A 19,162-nucleotide genomic window follows, 5' to 3' on the forward strand; every position below is an offset into this window, starting at 1 on the left:
CTACGCCCTGTGGTCTTGGGCAAGTTACCTCCCTTCTAGAGCTTCTTTCCACATCTATAAAGCTACCGATATCACACAGCTCTGGCCATAGAAACAATTTGTAAATAGCAAAATTACGTAGAAATGAGGACGGTTATTTTGAGGGAACCCCACTGCTTGGGTGCTTATTAAACCACAGATTACACTATTTAACAAATGTCATGTATTTGTCATGGGGAAAATAGGATAGGGGGTTTGGGGTAGAGATTAGGGGTTTGGGGTCCTTAGGAATTCCTCTTTAAAAAATTAAACGCCAATACTACCTAAATTAATTTACTTATTCAGTGCCATACCTATCAGACTACCTAAAAATTATTTTATAGAGCTAGAAAAATAATAACAAAATTCATCTGGAAAAACAAGAAATCAAGACTATCCAGGGAAATAATGAAAAAAAAAATTCACAGGAAGGTGGGTTAGCGGTACCAAACCTGGAGCTTTACTATAAAGCGGCAGTCATCAAAACTATCTGGTACTGGCTAAGAAATAGAGTGGAGGATCAATGGAATAGGCTAGGCACAGGAAATGCAGTAGTAAATGACACTAGTAATGTAGTGTTTGATAAACCCAAAGACTCCAGCTTCTGGGATAAGAACTCAGTATTTGACAAAAACTGCTGGGAAAACTGGAAGATAGTATGGCAGAAATTAGGCATAGACCAACATCTTACATGGATACATGATTTAGACATAAGAGGTGATACCATAGGTAAATTAGGAGAGAAAGAAATAGTCTACCTATCAGATCTTTGGAAAGGAAAACAGTTTATGACCAAACAGGAGATAGAGTATATTATAAAATGCAAAATGGATGATTTTGATTACATTAAATTTAAAAATTTTTGTACAACAGAAGCAATGCATCCAAAATTAGAAGGGAGGCAGAAAGCTGGGAAACAATTTTTTGAGGCCAGTACTTCTGATAAAGGCCTCATTTCTAAAATATATAGGGAACTAAATCAAATTTATAAGAATCCAAGTCATTCCCCAATTGAGAAATGGTCAAAGGATATGAACAGGCAGTTTTCTGATGAAGAAACCAAAGCTATCTATTCCCATATGAAAAAATGCTCTAAATCTCTAATGATTAGAGAGATGCAAATTAAAACAACTCTGAGGTACCACCTGACACCTATCAGATTGGCTAAAATGGCAAAAAAGGAAAATAATAAATGTTGGAGAAGCTGTGGAAAAATTGGAACACTAATGCATTGTTGGTGGGTCTGTGAACTGATCCAACCATTCTGGAGAGCAATTTGGAATTATGCCCAAAGAGTGATAAAGCTGTGCATACCCTTTGATCCTGCAATACCGCTTTTGGATCTTTTTCCCAAAGAAATCATGCAAAGGGGAAAGGGACCCACATGTACAAAAATATTTATAGCTGCTCTTTATGTGGTAGCAAGGAATTGGAAGTTGAGGGGATGCCCATCAATTGGGGAATGGCTGGACAAGTTGTGGTATATTTAGTTAGTTATGTGAGATTTAAAATTGGATATTAGATCATAAATCTCCCCTACTTAACCCTTCCCTTAACTCATCTCCCAGACTAGTAAATGGAAGAAGCTTCTGGTTTTCTAGATAGAGCCTTTATTGTATATAAGGTGTTGTTGATTAGAAGGATAGGAAAACAGAAATACAGTACAAATCGTCTTAAATCTAGGCTTAGTCTATATTCCTTATAAAAACTCACCAAACCGATTTAGGCCACCTTTGGAGTGAGTCAGACCGTCTGTGCCGCGCCGCCCGGCGTCCCGCCAAGCCGGCAAAAAAAGGCTACTCTCCTTCTCTCCACCCCGGAAGTCCCAAAAAACCCCGGCAGGCAGTCTGACATGCGCAGCAGGCGCACTGTACCTGGCAGGCAGTCTGACATGCGCAGCAGGCGGACTACCCGGCAGGCAGTCTGACATGCGCAGCAGGCAGACTGTTCATCTCCTCCCCAAAAGGGTGGTCCTTGAAAAACTGGCGTCTTTCAGTTATCCTAACCGACTGTTAAAAACTTTCATATTTTACCACATTTCCCCCCTTTGCTTCCTCAAGAAACGGAATGTTTCCTTGATGGAACAGTAAAAAGAACATAATAACTTTTGCTGACTAATAATATGCGAACAACAATACAGAAAAGGAAGAGAGGAAAGTTTTTGTCCAGAGGGGCGATTTTTTTTTTTTTTCCTCATGAACCGACGCTTTGACATTAGTCTTGCAAAGGGAGAGCCTCTGCAGAGAGTACATGTTACAGATAGTATATAACAGAAAGGAGATAGTAAAAGCTAATAAAGCAAAACAGTTCATATAAAGTCTCTGAGTTCTCTTGTCTTCTTGAAGTGGTAAGATGTCATCAGGAGGAAACTGGATTCTGGTCTGGAAAACTGGATTCTGGACTCTGGTCTGGAAAGCTGGATTATCTTCTTTAACTGTTTGAATTGCTGTATTTTTAAAACCTTAGCATAGCATTGTCAATGATCAAATTAATAAATTCCATTACATTCCCTCCTTTATATGGTTAGACTTGTAATAGAGGGTTGAGGTAGTTATGCAATGTGTAACACTTTTTACCACCATGTGTCTGGATCAAAGCCAAATTTAGTATGTGTTCATGACACCTGAAAATGTTATGGAAAGGTTATCATACCATATCTCATGGTTCTGAGACAGCCAGTGATTGTGCTAGGCCACAGGTGAATTCAACTGAGATAAAAAGATAAATAAGTTCAGTTAAATTAGGTTAAATTAGGAGGGAGAGAGGATGAATACTGGACTGTGCCTAGTAATTGTGCTCTACATAGTCACCATCATAAGCAAACCATGGACTTACGTATACCTGTCTCTCCTTTTGTTGCACATATATTCTCTCCAGGGCCTGCATCAGAGTTCACAGCAAGTTAGTCTCTGAAATGATAAGTTTCCATATTTCTGAAATCTCATTAATTTCACCAAAGACAATATGATGGTAAAAATGTGTGCTATGCTGCATAACTGAGAATATATTAGTGATATATACAATAATTCCAAACCATACCCAGAGTATAATGACATATAAATAATAAACGAATGTAAATAGCTGATTATATTAGACATTGTTACATAATCTTCTTTTAGACATTATTACATAATCTTCTTTTAGCAATTAGACCACATCATCTTATACATGAATTCTCTAGTATAACAGTAGCAGATACTTAAAGTGGTGATTAATTCATCAAAAAGAAATAAGACTTCAATAAGCAAGATTCAATATTCAATAGCATATACTTAAAATGCCTTTGAAAAGTCACTTAGTTTACAAAATCGGGTTTTTAAAGAAAAGCAAAAGAAACAAAAGTAAAAAAAAAAACAAAGCAAAACCAAAAACCAAAAATAAAAGGCAAAAGATTCGCTAAGCACCCTTTTGTGCTCTTAAAGAATTTAAAGGTGTGGTGAATTCCAGGTCTTTTCAGTGCCTTTCAAAAGTCAAAACAAAACAAAAAGCAAAAAGGATAAAATAAAAAAAAAATAGGTATAGGGTAGGGAAAAGGGTGGGAGAAATTGAGGTGGGCCAGAAAACTAGGCCATGTGCTTCAGTGCTTTTGCCTGTGGAAGGAAATGCTTGTTAAATTTTAAGGTATTTAAGCTGCTAGAGTTTGGGGTATGCCACATTGTTTTAACTGGTTCCCCAATTCTCTGCATGCCAAAGTGGCAGGGGTTTCTGAATTGTCATTGATCTTTCTAATGCTGTCATAATGTTCTTTATGGTAGAAAATGTGGAGTTCTCTAGCATCAGTTTTGTCTGTGCCACTGATTTTCAATAAAGGCTGATTTAATTGATGAACCACAACATTCAGCTGATGCTGCTTAGCAAATGCTACAATTGAATCATTTCCTCCCCACTTTCCAAATTTCTTTAATTCATCAACATATTCTTCAAAAGGGGAGTCATTTACTATAAAAGACTCAAACTCTTGTCTATGGTTAATCATATAAGAAGCAGCTTCTTGTCTGTGTCTGAGATGATTTCTACAGTGACCTTCTAGCTGGTCTGCTAAAGCCCTAAAAAGGCAATTTCCGTCTCCTGATACTTTACGAAGACTGAGTCCCAAAGCATTTAACTGATCAGTGGGATTATTAAATGGGAACTGCCTTTTTCCTCTGAACTCTCTTTGCTCTTTAACAGTTGCTATCTTTAGGGTTTTTACCTCTTTAGCGTCTACCTCAGGTCTATCTGAAATCTCTTCACCTATGAATGGTGCAGGCTTTATATGAGAGCAATGAATCCATGAGTCTTTTTCACCAATTTTAATGGCAGTAGGAGTTGTCAATAATACCTGAAAAGGTCCTTCCCAGGCAGGTTGAGTTCCACTGGTTTTCTGAAAATTCTTTACATATATTTTATCTCCTGGGTTGAAGTTATGCAATGAAAAGTCTAATGGTCCTGCCTGGACCACAGCTCCTGCCTCATGGAGTTCACGTAGCCTGGTCTGTAATTCCTGTATATAGGAAGCAACAGAAGTATCACCTCCCACCAGTGATGTATAAACTGGGGAAAAAGTTTTAGCTTGGATAGGAGGGTGACCAAAAAGCATTTCATAAGGAGATATATGAAGTTCTCCTCTTGGTCTACTTCGTAGATAGAATAATGCCAATGGTAGAACATCAGGCCATTTCAAATGGGTTTCAGTACATAATTTGCCAATCATACTCTTAAGCTCTTTATTCATACGTTCGACTTGGCCTGAACTTTGTGGATGGTAGGGCGTGTGGAATTTTGGAGTCACTCCCAAGAAAGAATAGATTTGGGATAAAATCGAATCAGTGAAATGTGTGCCTTTGTCAGAATCGATGCGGGCTGGTGGGCCAAAACGAGGTACTATCTCTTTAAGAAGAATTTTGGCAACAAAGGCAGCTGTGGCTCGGGGGCTGGGAAAGGCCTCCACCCACCGAGTGAGCTGATCAACTATAACAAGGCAAAATTTATAATGTCCTGCTTTTGGCATAGTAATATAATCAATTTGTAAGTGCTCAAAAGGTGTATATGCTAGAGGACGCCCTCCATAAGCTTTGGCCTTAAAAGCATACTGATTATAAGACTGACATGTGGAGCAGCCCGAGCAGATTCGAGATGCTGTATTAGTCACACCTGGTGCTATCCAGGTTCTCTTAATAGAGTCTACAATGCCTTGTGTACCAAAATGGCCTTTTCTGTGAACAGAGAGGCATACCTGGTGGTAGAATTTCCGGGGAAGAAATGGCTTACCTTCCGGAGACACCCAGATGCCATTGATCTGTTTCGCCTTAAATTTCTTTTTCCACTTTTCTACTTCAGAATCGTCATAGGTTAGGTTGGAAGGAATATCCTCAGAAGGTGAAAGGTTAAATACATGTTCAGGAGCTTCTAATGCAGCTAGCTTGGCTGCAGAATCGGCTCGTGCATTTCCCTTTGAAACAGGATCACTATTCCCTGTGTGGGCAGGGCAATGTACAACGGCTAGGGAAGAAGGCAGTTTTAGGGCATCTAAGAGGTCCTTGATAAGGTCCCCATTGGCAATAGCCTTGCCCGAGGATGTTAGAAAGCCTCGTTGACGCCAAATCATACCAATAAAGTGGCATATGCCAAAGCCATATTTCGAGTCAGTAAAAATGGTGGCACTCTTATCTTTAGCTATATTACAGGCCTGTGTAAGAGCCACAAGTTCAGCAGCCTGTGCACTAAAATGGGAAGGCAGAGAAGCTGCCCAGAGGGTGTCATAATCAGAAACTACAGCAGCTCCAGTAAAACGGGTTCCCTCTCTCATAAATGAGGAACCATCTGTATAGAGGACAAGATCAGGATTTTCTAAAGGTGTATCAAAAAGATCATCACGGGGTTTTTCAGCCATATCAACTAAAGAAGCACAGTCATGCAACGGTTCCCCCGAGAATGGTAAATTAGGGAGTAGTGTTGCTGGATTAAGAACTGTGCAGCGTTTTAAAGTGATATTCTCATTACCTAACAGGGTTATTTCATACTTAGCCAGCCTTTGATCTGAAAAGGCTTGTGTCCTGTGACGTAGTAAGAGAGCCTCCACTTCGTGAGGGCATTGCACAGTTAGAGGGTTACCTAGGACCAAATCAGAGGCTTTTTCTACCAAAAGCGCTGTGGCCGCCACTGCTCTAAGGCAAGGTGGCGCTCCAGCCGCTACAGGGTCCAGCTGAATTGAATAGTAGGCTATAGGACGTTGGTTAGGCCCCAGTGACTGAGTCAGGACTCCAGAAGCCACCCCCCTTTGTTCATGCACAAATAGAGTGAAAGGCTTACTATAATCTGGCAGTCCTAGGGCAGGTGCTGATAACAAGGCCCGTTTTAATTCTTTTATGGCTGAGAGATGCTGGGGATCCAACTGTAAACTGTCTGGAACAGAACTTTTTGTAAGAGCTATGAGGGGTTTAGTAATTTCACCAAAAGAGGGTATCCATTGTCTACAGTACCCAGCTGCTCCCAGAATGGCTCTCAACTGCCTCTTAGTAGTGGGGGCAGAGAGTTGTTGAATGGCCTGGACTCTTTTAGAAGAGACAGAGCGAGTTCCAGCAGCCAAAATAAATCCTAAATATTCTACCTGGGGCAAACACCATTGTACCTTTGTCTTGGAAACCTTGTGTCCTCTCTTGTGCAGCTCCAGCAGTAAGTGACGGCTATCTTCCTGACAAATTTCAGCATTAGGAGAGGCCAAAAGTAAGTCATCAACATACTGTACTAGTATGGAGCCCTTAAAGGTAATAGAGGCCAGATCCTGCTGTAAAATTTGGGAAAATAATGTGGGACTGTCTACAAATCCCTGTGGGAGTCTAGTCCAGGTCCACTGTCTATTTTTCCAGGTAAAAGCAAATAAATATTGGAAGTCCTCATGTACTGGTATGGAGAAAAAGGCAGAGCAAAGGTCTACCACTGTGAAACATGTAGATTCATAGGGAATCGATGAAATTATCGTAGCCGGGTTTGGAACTATGGAATGTCTAGGAATAACATAATTATTAATCGCTCTAAGATCTTGCACAAAACGATAAACAGGTTTACCATCTGGCCCAGGCTTGGGTTTTTTAACTGGCAAAATGGGAGTATTGCATGGAGAGTGATGACATGGAATAATAATACCCTGGCTTTTCAAAGCCTCAATTATAGGGGTGATCCCTTCTATTGCTTCCCTAGACAATGGATACTGTGGAATGGAGGGGGGTGGTCCCCCCTTAACTTTAAAGGTAACAGGCATGGCAGACTTAAGGAGCCCCACCTCATTAGGGGATGAGGCCCATAAAGACTCAGGAATGTCAGAGGGGATTTTGGATACCTCCCCTGCTGTTCCTTGAGCTTCTGTAAGTAAAATTGGTAATAAATGAACAGTATCCTCTGGCAATTGTAAGGAGACAGCCCCATCTGGAGCACAAGATATGGTTGCTCTAAGCTTGCAAAGGAGATCACGACCTAATAAATTTACAGGGGCATCAGGCATGAGTAAAAATGAATGTTCCACTGTTAAGGGCCCCATAGATACCATGCGAGGATTCAATTTTGCCACTCTCTGGCTCTTTCCTGAGACTCCCACTACATTCAAAAATCCTACAGGTCTACACCCAGCATCTGGTTTGCTTACTAATACTGATTTAGAGGCTCCTGTGTCTAGCAGACAATCATAATAAGTCTCCCCCACTTTTAAGGTGACATGTGGTTCATTACTCTGGGGAGGTGAATGGACTGGCACAAGTGCATTCAAAAAATCCGGATCTGGGAATATATGGCTTTCATTATCTATGTTCCATTCCTCCCCAAGACACCATCATTCCTGTGTCCTCTTCTGAGGGGGGTCTTGGTTACCATTATTCTGGTACTGCCTTTCTGTATTCCTCCAAAAAGATCTATTTCTATTTTGATTTCGCCTGTAATTAGAATTAGAATTTCTTCTCCAAGTCCTACACTCTCTCAATTCATGCCCCTCCTTACGACAGTAACAACACACCTTAGTGTCCTTGTTCCAGTGTCCACATGGCTGACTAGGAATCGCTGGTGCCAGAATGCTCTGTTTAGGGTGATCTGGATCTTCCTCACGTGAGTCAAAGACATAATTTGCAAGTTCCTTAATTCTATCTACTGAGAGATTTCTCCAGTCTGGACATTGTTTCAGAAAGTATCTGCGTATTTCTGGCAGTGAATTATAAACAAATGTGTTGAGAATGATACAGGAATCTCTTAAATCTACTGGATCCAATCTGGTGTACTGTCTAGCGGCCTCACAAAGTCTATCATAAAATCTGTTTGGTCTTTCATTAGCCTCCTGAGGTAGGCTTAAAAATTTCTGCCAGTTTTCCGGTTTTCTAGAGCAAGATTCCATTCCCTTCAGAAGTGTTTCTCTAGCATCTTTTAATCTTTGGAAATCCCTATCATCATTATAATTCCACTCTGGATCCTTTAGAGGCCATTCCACATCGGCCTTACCTTTCGCAACAAGGGCATTTCCTGCTGAGATAATATCTGTAATCTCAGTTGGGGACAGTAAAGTTTCCAAAAGGCAAGTAACATCAGCCCAACTGGGTTGATATGCATTAAATATAGTCCTTAACTGTGAAATTACAGTGTTTGGATTTTTCTCAAAACTAGGGATGATTGATTTCCATGCGCTCAAGTCACTTGGTCTAAAGGGGCTATATTTTCTGACTTGAATTGGCACTCCCTTCTTACTATGTTCTATAGCTTCCTGCAGAGGGAGTAGTTTCTGCTGATCTGATTCTGAACTTGGATCATCTCTAGTAGAAACAGCCATTTTGAGGTCTCTCTCCATATGTGAGAGTTTCCCCCACATCATAACAATGATAATAACAAAAACAATGATAATAACAAAAACAAAAAAAAAACAACAAAAAAAAATAAAATCCTTAGTCGTATGAACTATGGATGTGGTATTAAAAGGTATTTCAATTGCAGGCATAAAATTTCTACTTATATTAAACGTATTTTCCCAAAGATTCTCACGTATACTATTATACAAAAAACCTTTTGCTGCCTGAATGAGGAACAAACCAATAATGTTATGAAGGACCATTGAGTAAACTATTCCTCTAAGTCGGGATGTTATGCTGTCCCAATACATTCCGATGAGAAAAATCAAAGGGATGGTAGAATATTCTAGCATCTTGCCCTTTAAACTGGGCTGGCTTTTCTGTTTAAAGCAAGACTTTTAGAGGCTTAAAGTCTTTAAGGGAGATTAGACAAAGGGAAAGTCCGCGGGGGGGGGGGGGGGGGGGGGGTATTTGGAAAATCCACCGAATTAGCCGGCTTATGGCCAAACTAGGGAGGGTGGGAGGGTCCTTAAGGTCCCTTCGGGGTCGCCAAACTGTGAGATTTAAAATTGGATATTAGATCATAAATCTCCCCTACTTAACCCTTCCCTTAACTCATCTCCCAGACTAGTAAATGGAAGAAGCTTCTGGTTTTCTAGATAGAGCCTTTATTGTATATAAGGTGTTGTTGATTAGAAGGATAGGAAAACAGAAATACAGTACAAATCGTCTTAAATCTAGGCTTAGTCTATATTCCTTATAAAAACTCACCAAACCGATTTAGGCCACCTTTGGAGTGAGTCAGACCGTCTGTGCCGCGCCGCCCGGCGTCCCGCCAAGCCGGCAAAAAAAGGCTACTCTCCTTCTCTCCACCCCGGAAGTCCCAAAAAAACCCCGGCAGGCAGTCTGACATGCGCAGCAGGCGCACTGTACCTGGCAGGCAGTCTGACATGCGCAGCAGGCGGACTACCCGGCAGGCAGTCTGACATGCGCAGCAGGCAGACTGTTCATCTCCTCCCCAAAAGGGTGGTCCTTGAAAAACTGGCGTCTTTCAGTTATCCTAACCGACTGTTAAAAACTTTCATATTTTACCACAGTTAGTTAGGCAATTGGGGTTAAGTGACTTGCCCAGGGTCACACAGCTAGTAAGTGTTAAGTGTCTGAGGCGGGATTTGAACTCAGGTCCTCCTGACTCCAGGGCCGTGCTCTATCTACTGCGCCACCTAGCTGCCCCTAAGTTGTGGTATATGAATTCAATGGAATACTATTGTGCTGTAAGAACCGATGAGCAGGAAGAGTTTAGAGAAACCTGGAGGGTCTTTCGTGGGCTGATGATGAGTGAGATGAGCAGAACCAGAAGAACATTGTACACAGTATCATCAACATTGAGTGTTGATCTACTGTGATGGACTATATTCTTCTCACCAATGCAATGATACAGAAGAGTTCCAGGGAACTCGTGATAGAAGAGGATCTCCAAATCCAAGGAAAAAAAAAAAAAGAACTGTGGAGTATAGATGCTGAATGAACCATACTATTTCTTTTGGTTTTGGTGCTGATGTTTTTCTATTTTGAGGTTTTTAGTCATTGCTCGGATTTTTCTCTTATAACATGACTAATGCAGAAATATGTTTAATGTTATTATATATATATATATATATATATATATATATATATAACCTATATCAGATTACCTGCTGTCTAGGAGAGGGGGGAGGGAGGGAGAAAAATCTGAAATTGAAAAGCTTATATAAACAAGAGTTGAGAACTAAAAAAAAAAAAGAATTATACCCTCTTGCACACAAAAGCAATTAGAATAAGATAGTAGTTTATTTCGGGCTGAGGAAGGGAAGGGAAACCATGAAAGAAATCCTTGGACTTCTCATGGGAAGAAAGGCATGGCACAGAGAGAGTGGCTCTGAGATACCAGTCTCTTCGAGCAGGAGACTGGCATATACTTTTATAGAGGACTGGTGGTGGTGACCATCTTCCTTTAGTGAGGGAGGACCATCTCTCACTGGTGGTGGCTGGAGGAATTGGGTGAGGGGTGGCTGAAAATCTCTCAAGCCATCTCCTCAGGACACAAAGGAAGCAGCCACGCCCAAATTTATCTCCCCAGGGGTAAGGGAGACTAGAATGAAGGGTGGAGGTCCCAAAACTAGCTCAGTCCCATCTGGTTCCACTTAATCTCTTTAGGTGTTTCTGTCCTTTGGTTTAGCTTCTGAAGGAGAAGGTTCCTTGTTGTACCCCAGAGAACTTCTGAGGTGCTCTAGGCCTATAACATATCTTAATTTCATCAAAAGGTACTTAGGTTTTGGGGATACAGCAATAAATATAGGGTTTTGAAACATTAAAAGTCCATAAGAGAGAAAGAGAAATATTGGGCTGAAAAATTCAGTTAATTTTTTTTTTGGCAGCTGACATTTTATAATTTTATCTAAACGAAGTTCGGTTTAGTTTTCATCCACATTGTAAGCTTTTGAAAGTGATGACAAGCACATAAGTAAACAAGGTATACATACAGCTTGTATGGTGAATCTTCATCCTCATTGCGTTTCCTGGACAAACACACTGGGATACAGCATGGGACATTCCTTATTGCTTTGACCCAAACATCTTTGTTGAGTCTGGTGTCAATGCGTAGGCCTGGAGGTCCCATTTTTTTCATGGCAATTTTTCAGATTTCCTTGAGAGCCCCAGGAGCTCGCTTTTTGAAGCCTACTCCATGAATCTGCTTATGAATATTGATGGTGTATTCTCTGGTCACCACCTCATATAAAGCAGAAGGTCCCTTCTTTTTCTCTCCACCTTTCTTTTTGGGAGCCATCCTGCCCGGGGTCAGGTTGGAAAGAGTTGATTTGGTTTTGTTTTGGTTTTTTGGTGAGGCAGTTGGGGTTAAGTGACTTGCCCAGGGTCACACAGCTAGTAAGTGTTAAGTGTCTAAGGCCAGATTTGAACTCAGGTCCTCCTGACTCCAGCTGCCCTGAGCTAATTTGTTTTTAATGAATATTAAGTGGTTGACTATGTCCCAGATTTACTAGGCACTGGAATACAGGAAAAAAAAAATGATTCTACCCTTGCCCTCCAAGAACTTAAATTCTTTTGGGGAAAACAGCATGTACATAAAATAAGAAGAGGGATGAACACTATCAAGTAGTATCAGAAAAGAAGAGAATCTCTTTTAGCTAGGGGAATTAGGAAAGGTGTCCTGAAGGAAACTGGAGATCTTATTGGATATCAAATGGTCAGAGATGATGGAGAGATGGAGCCTGTCCAAGCATGCGAGATAACATGTTTGGGTGGGATTTGGGGGGGGGGGTGTGCAATGAGGGTTAAATGACTTGCCCAGGGTCACACAGCTAGTAAGTGTCAAGTGTATGAGGCCAAATTTGAATTCAAGTACTCCTGAATCCAGGGCCGGTGCTTTATCCACTGCGCCACCTAGCTTCCCCGAGATAACATGTTTAAATCCACGGAAAGTAAGAGGACAAGAAAAAATCATTTGATTAGAGTATACAACTCCACAAAAGTCCTTAAGGCTTGAAAAGTAGAATGATGCAAGTTGGAAAAGGTCTTCAGTGTCATACTAAAGACTGTACACAGAAATGAAATAAAAGTCACCTTACCTGTCATCTTGACTCAGTGACTTGAATTAACATAATGTCACAGAATAGATGTTACCTAGACCAGTGCACGCCCTAACTCATAGTTATGGGACTATCTCATATTTCATTGACTAGTAATAGTTTCACTAATGATAAAATGCAAAATCGGCCCAAGTTTACTGGGAATAACTTGTAGGTGACAAATAGTTCTCTTCACTCCAGCCGAGAATATATATTATATCTTGTATTTTTTAATTTGCTCCCCACTTTTCTGGTCCCATTTTTCTACTGTCCCTCATTAGGAGCTCCTAACCAGTCTCCCTATTTCCAGTCTATCAATCATAGAAGTACAAGGTATCTTAAAGGTTATCTAATCTAAACTCATGTTACAGATAAAGAAACAGAGGTACAAAGAGGCTAACTTGCCCAAGCTCACAAGGCAATAATCAGCAAAGGCAGGATGTGGATCCTGGTCCACTGATTCCAGAGCCAAAGCTCCTTCCATCCCAACTTATTTCCCTCCTCATCTATCCCACTTATATGTCAATAATTATCTTCCTTTCATATAGGTCTATGTCTCTAAAAAACCTTCCATTGGCTCCCTATTATCTCCTGACAAACTCCTTAGCCTGGCATTCAAGGCTCTCTCTCTACATTCTTCTTCTACCCTACTTTTTAATTTTTTAAAATTAAATTAAATTTTTTTTAATTAATAAAGTATTTTATTTTTTTTTCATTACATGTAAAGATAGTTCTCAACTTTTGTTTATACAAGCTTTACAATTTCAGATTTATCTCCCTCCCTCCTCTCCCTCCCCCCTCCCCTAGACAGCAGGTAATCTGATATAGGTTTTATATATATATATATATATATATATACATACACATAAAAACATTAATCCTATTTCTGCATTAGTCATGTTATGAGAGAAAAAATCAGAGCAATGATGAAAAACCTCAAAATAGAAAAAAACAACAGCATCAAAACCAAAAGAAATAGTATGGTTCATTCAGCATCTATACTCCACAGTTCTTTTTTTTTCTTTTTTCTTGGATTTGGAGATCCTCTTCTATCACGAGTTCCCTGGAACTCTTCTGTACCATTGCATTGGTGAGAAGAATATAGTCCATCACAGTAGATCAACACTCAATGTTGATGATACTGTGTACAATGTTCTTCTGGTTCTGCTCATCTCATTCATCATCAGCTCATGCAAGACCCTCCAGGTTTCTCTGAACTCCTCCTGCTCATCGTTTCTTACGGCACAATAGTATTCCATTGTATTCCTATACCACAACTTGTCTAGCCATTCCCCAATTGATGGGCATCCCCTCAACTTCCAATTCCTTGCCACCACATAAAGAGCAGCTATAAATATTTTTGTACATGTGGGTCCCTTTCCCCTTTCCATGATCTACCCTACTTTTTAAACTTTATATCTCACACTACTCCTTATAAATAGATATAGATATGTAGATGCATATAATGTGTATATATACAAATATGCATATATACACATGTATGTGTATGTACAAACACTAGCACCTCATAACTATCTTCTGTTTCTCCACCTCTGTGTCTGTGTTCTTTATACAGTTTCCTATCTTTACCTTTTATCTCTACCTTCTGAATTCCTAAGATTCCTTCAGCCAGCATGTTATAGTCCAGAGAACACTGATTTTGGACTCAGGAAATATACTTCAAATCCTGGCTCTGCTACTTCCACCTCTAAGACTTTGAGATGATCATTTCATCTCCTAGATCTTGGTTTCCTCATCTCTAAATGGACACTTCTGTCAAAGGCACTACCAATCTTCCCAATCACTTGTTGGTTAATGTAGTTATTCTTTTTTTTTTTTAAGTGAGGCAATTGGGGTTAAGTGACTTGCCCAGGGTCACACAGCTAGTAAGTGTTAAGTGTCTGAGGCCAGATTTGAACTCAGGTACTCCTGACTCCAGGGCCAGTGCTCTATCCACTGCGCCACCTAACTGCCCCTAATGTAGTTATTCTTGAATCTCCCTTACCCCCAACACCTACCTTTACAACCTCTCTCACATCTGTTCTCTTCTTCCCACATACACAGCCACAGCCTTCTCATTTGTACCTCCTAATTTATCTTTTTTCTTCCAGTCTTCCTTCTCCCCAATTTACCCTCCACACAGCTACCAAAGTTATGATTTCTTTTTTTTCTTTTTTTGTGAGGCAATTGGGGTTAATTGACTTGCCCAGGGTCACACAGCTAGTAAGTGTTAAGTATCTGAGGTCGAATTTGAACTCAGGTCCTCCTGAATCCAGGGCCAGTGCTCTAGCCACTGTGCCACCTAGCTGCCCCCAAAGTTATGATTTTAAGGCACAATTCTGATCATATCACTCCCAACATCTTACTGAAGAGGATGAAATACAACTGTGGGGTAAGATCTTTCACAGTTTGGCTCGAGTCTACCTTTCTAGACTAATTTTACATTATTTCCCTTCAAACACACTATGTTCTAGCCAAACTATATTACTATCTATTCTCTGAACCTGAAATTTTCATCTCTGTCCTCCACACATTTGGACAATCTGCCCCACTTACCAGGAATGCCCCTTCTCATCTCTACCTCTCAGAATCTGTCTTTCTCCAAGATGGCTTAGGCTCTAGCTACATCCTTGGGGAAACCATCTTTGGTCTCCACCTTCCCACACAAATGCTCTGACTCTAGCTTGTATGCTCTTGTATATTGTACTACACTGCCCACATCCTTCCTCCAACAATCAGAGTATATTAAGTACTATCTTGTGATTGCCTTTGGGTCTGATTGGTTTTATCCACAACCCCCTTTACTAATCCTCAAGTGTGATACACCTGCTCTTATCCCAAAAGGCATATAATCTGATAGGAGAAAGCTGACAGCTTATCTCTGTATGTGTCTATGTGTTTACAGTATGAGTCTCCTGACTCACTTTCCTGGACCTGTGCAAACTCCATCTCTGAGGACCCTTGGGAGCTAATGTTCCAAGTCTGACAAGTGTATACAACTCATGAGCATGTGTATTATAAATGTGTATGTGTTTAAATGGGAGATGAAGAGCACCACCTGATCTTGCAGAAAGACAGGAGAACCAGACTCTGCTCTTCCTTTGAATCTATTTTGGTTTCTTCTTTTGGCTCTCTGACCTGCTTCCTGTTTTGCAGTGAATTTCAGTACCGCCTCCTGTCTCCAAGATTCTGCCTGCCTAACCTCCCTCCTTCTTGCCTAACCTCCATCCTGAACCCAGGAGTTCAGAAACATTGGCCTGTCCCACTGCCAACCTCTTATTCTCTGCCATTGGCACAACAAGTCCCAGTCCTAAAGCTACCAGAAGGATGGGTTTCAGTGGGAGACTTCTGTGTGCTTCTAGGATGATGTAGGTAGACTAGATACCAGAAATCTCAGTTCCTTTGTCCTCATAACTTCCTCTAAGGATCTTTTTTTTTTTTTTTTTTGGTGAGGCAATTGGGGTTAAGTGACTTGCCCAGGGTCACACAGTCAAGTGTCTGAGGCCAAATTTGAACTCAGGTCCTCCTGAATCCAGGACTGATGCTCTATCCACTGCACCACCTAGCTGCCCCCTCTCTGGATCTAAAGTGGGCATAGTGTACTATATTAAATTCTACACAATTCTAACTGAATTAACAAAGTTGACAAATGATGAAAATAGCCACCATTCTATAGCATGTGAGAAGGCACATATTAAATGCAGCGTGGTTCCTATTAGTATGAATGATAAATTAATACTATGAAGTCATTGGATTCAAATTCTAACTTCATATTTCAATTGGACTGGAACCAGTGAACATATTTTATATAATTATAACTTTGAATAGTGTAAATTCAAATATACTGAACCACTTTACAGGATTCATCATTTTTCACTCATCAGGACCTAGCTGTACATTTTAGTCCAACCATTTTGAAAAGTAATTTGGAATTATGTTTTAAAAAAGCAGCTAAGATATCCCCATCCTTCAATCCAGAAATATCATGGTTAGGCATATACCTCAAAGAGGTCAAAAATAGAAAGGCTCAGGGGCAGCTAGGTGGTGCAGTGGATAGAGCATCAGTCCTGGATTCAGGAGGACCTGAGTTCAAATGCAGCCTCAGATACTTGACACTAGCTGTGTGACCCTGGGCAAGTCACTTAACCCTCCTTGCTCTGCAAAAAGACAAAAAAAAAAATAGAAAGGCTCCATAGATGACAAAATAACCATTGCCAAACTTGTTGTGGCAGTAAAGAACTAGAAATAAAGTAAATGGGAATTGTCTGAAAAGTTTTGAGTACGTGAATATTTTTTCAATGTAAGAAAAAATGAGCATGAAAAATTCATGGAAACTGGGATGCTCTATGTGAACTGAAACAGAATTAAGTAAAGAGAATTAGGTAAAATATCTATCCAATAACTACAAAAATGTAAATGAAAAGAACAACAAAAGGAAGTTCAATGTTGTATAATTATGATGACCATGTTTTGCTGCAGAGAAGAACTGAAGAAATATACTTCTCTCCCTCCATTGACTATGGATGTGAAACTGTCAGGTAGGGTAATTTTTTTTTCCATTTTCTTATTCTTTGTTAAAAGGAATTGCTTGTGGGCAGCTAGGTGGTGCAGTGGATAAAGTACCAGCCCTGGATTCAGAAGGACCTGAGTTCAAATCTGACCTCAGACACTTGATACTTACTGTGTGACTCTGGGCAAGTCACTTAACCCTCATTGCCCTGCCCCCCCCCAAAAACAAACAAAAAGTCGAAAAGGAATAGCTTCTTGGTTGGGGGCAGAGGAGGAAGTATTTGGAAATTAATGTCATATTTATAGAAGATATCAATAAATAATTTTTTAAAACTCAGACTGGCTTGGGGGAGAACAGTAGCCTTACTCCTAAACAATGTCCAGCAAACAAAATCATACTATCTCAGTTGCAAAGGACCTCAGAGGCCATCAAGTCCAGCCCAAATCTAAATAAGAATCCTCTCTACGTTATATCTGACAAATGGTCATCCAGCATTTACTTCAAGAGGGAACTCACTATCTTCCAAGCAGCTCATCTATTTTTGGACAGCTAATTATAATAGCTAACAAATCACTTCAAATATATTGTCACAATTAAAAAAAATTTGCATTAATATATTTTGGTTTTTTATGTCACCAAAATTTCTCCCAGGATCCACCCTCTTCCAGACAACCATCCTATATAACAAATTATGTTTTTTTCAAGAAAAACAGAGGAAGAGGAAAATCAGTAAAATTAATGTATACAAAAAAGAATGAAAGTGTATGCAGTTAACTTCCAGCCTCTAGAGAAGAATGGAGTGGGGGTGTCTTCTTATTTCTATTCCTTGGGGCCATGCCTGTTATTTGTAATTTTGCAATATTCACTTGATTTTTTTTGGTTATTCTTTCCATTTATATAGTTATAGTCATAGTGTTATATTGTTTTCTTGGTTCATTCTGAATCAGAATGTGTAAATCTTTCCATACTTCTCTGTAGTCATCATATTTGTCACTTATAGCACAGTAAGATCCTATTTGTATTATCAAATCTGATCTTTACAACAACCTTGTAAAGCAGGTTTTGCTATTATTCTCTTTTTAAAAATGAGGAAACAGGTTGAGGGAGATTAAAAGACTTTCCATTACACAGCTTAGAAAGGTTCTACAGCTGGATTGGAATTCAGATCTGACTCCAAGTCCAGCACTTGATCTTCTATACCATCTATGTCTTGAGTCTAGTTCTTAGGAGGATCTTTCTATTAAACCTAAATCTATCTCTCTTCCATCCATTGCTATTCCACCCATTGCTTCTAGTTCTGTTGTCTGGGGCCAAAGATAATTACCTTCTGTTTACTTATCTTTGTACATATTGTATCCTCATTATAGACAGTTGTTTTGGACTTTTTGTTTTTGTCTCTGTATAATTCAATGCCTTACATAAGATGATATTGAATTGAGAATTTTAGAATATATGATTGTAAGGTCCTTTCCAGTTTTAAACCCTATAAAACTTAGCTCAGGTTCTATCTCCTCAGGGAAGACTTGTTCAGGATGGAAAACATCCTTCCTTGGATATTCATATCACATATAGCTTTCCTATGTGTTTATCTTATTCTGTTTTGTTTTGTAGTTGTATGTGGTTCCTTCTCTACTATATTGTAAGCCCATTTTCAGATGATCTTTGTGCCTTTTTTAGTACCTAGTAGAATAAATGTTTGTTGAATTTGATCTAAAATTTGGCAACCCTTAAAAAAGTATTTCAAATGTTGTATCCCAGTGGAATGAAAGTAATTTATTGGCACATATATATCCCATTTCTTGTAATTCATTATTTTGCTAGCAACTGTACAATACATTGGACCCTTAAAGCTTCCTTGAGCTGGAGATGTCTATATGGTATCATAGAGTATCTAAATGTGGACTTGTCTAAGGGCAGGAGCAGAATGCACAGATGTCTGAGAAAAAGTCTCAGCACACAAAGAGGAAAAGAAAGGAGGACCGGCTATTTGCAAATGACTGATTGTACTGCTGAAAACTACCAACTGAAGAATGAGTTAATTGGACAGTTTTGGGTCTGCATAACTGCTACTTCTTCAAGATGAACAATGCAGGGGCAGCTAGGTGGCACAGTGGATAAAGCACTGGCCCTGGATTCAGGAGGACCTGAGTTCAAATCCGGCCTCAGACACTTGACACTTACTAGCTGTGTGACCCTGGGCAAGTCAC

This window comes from Dromiciops gliroides, chromosome 1 (assembly GCF_019393635.1).
Source record: "Dromiciops gliroides isolate mDroGli1 chromosome 1, mDroGli1.pri, whole genome shotgun sequence".
In the NCBI taxonomy this organism is placed as follows: Eukaryota; Metazoa; Chordata; class Mammalia; order Microbiotheria; family Microbiotheriidae; genus Dromiciops; species Dromiciops gliroides.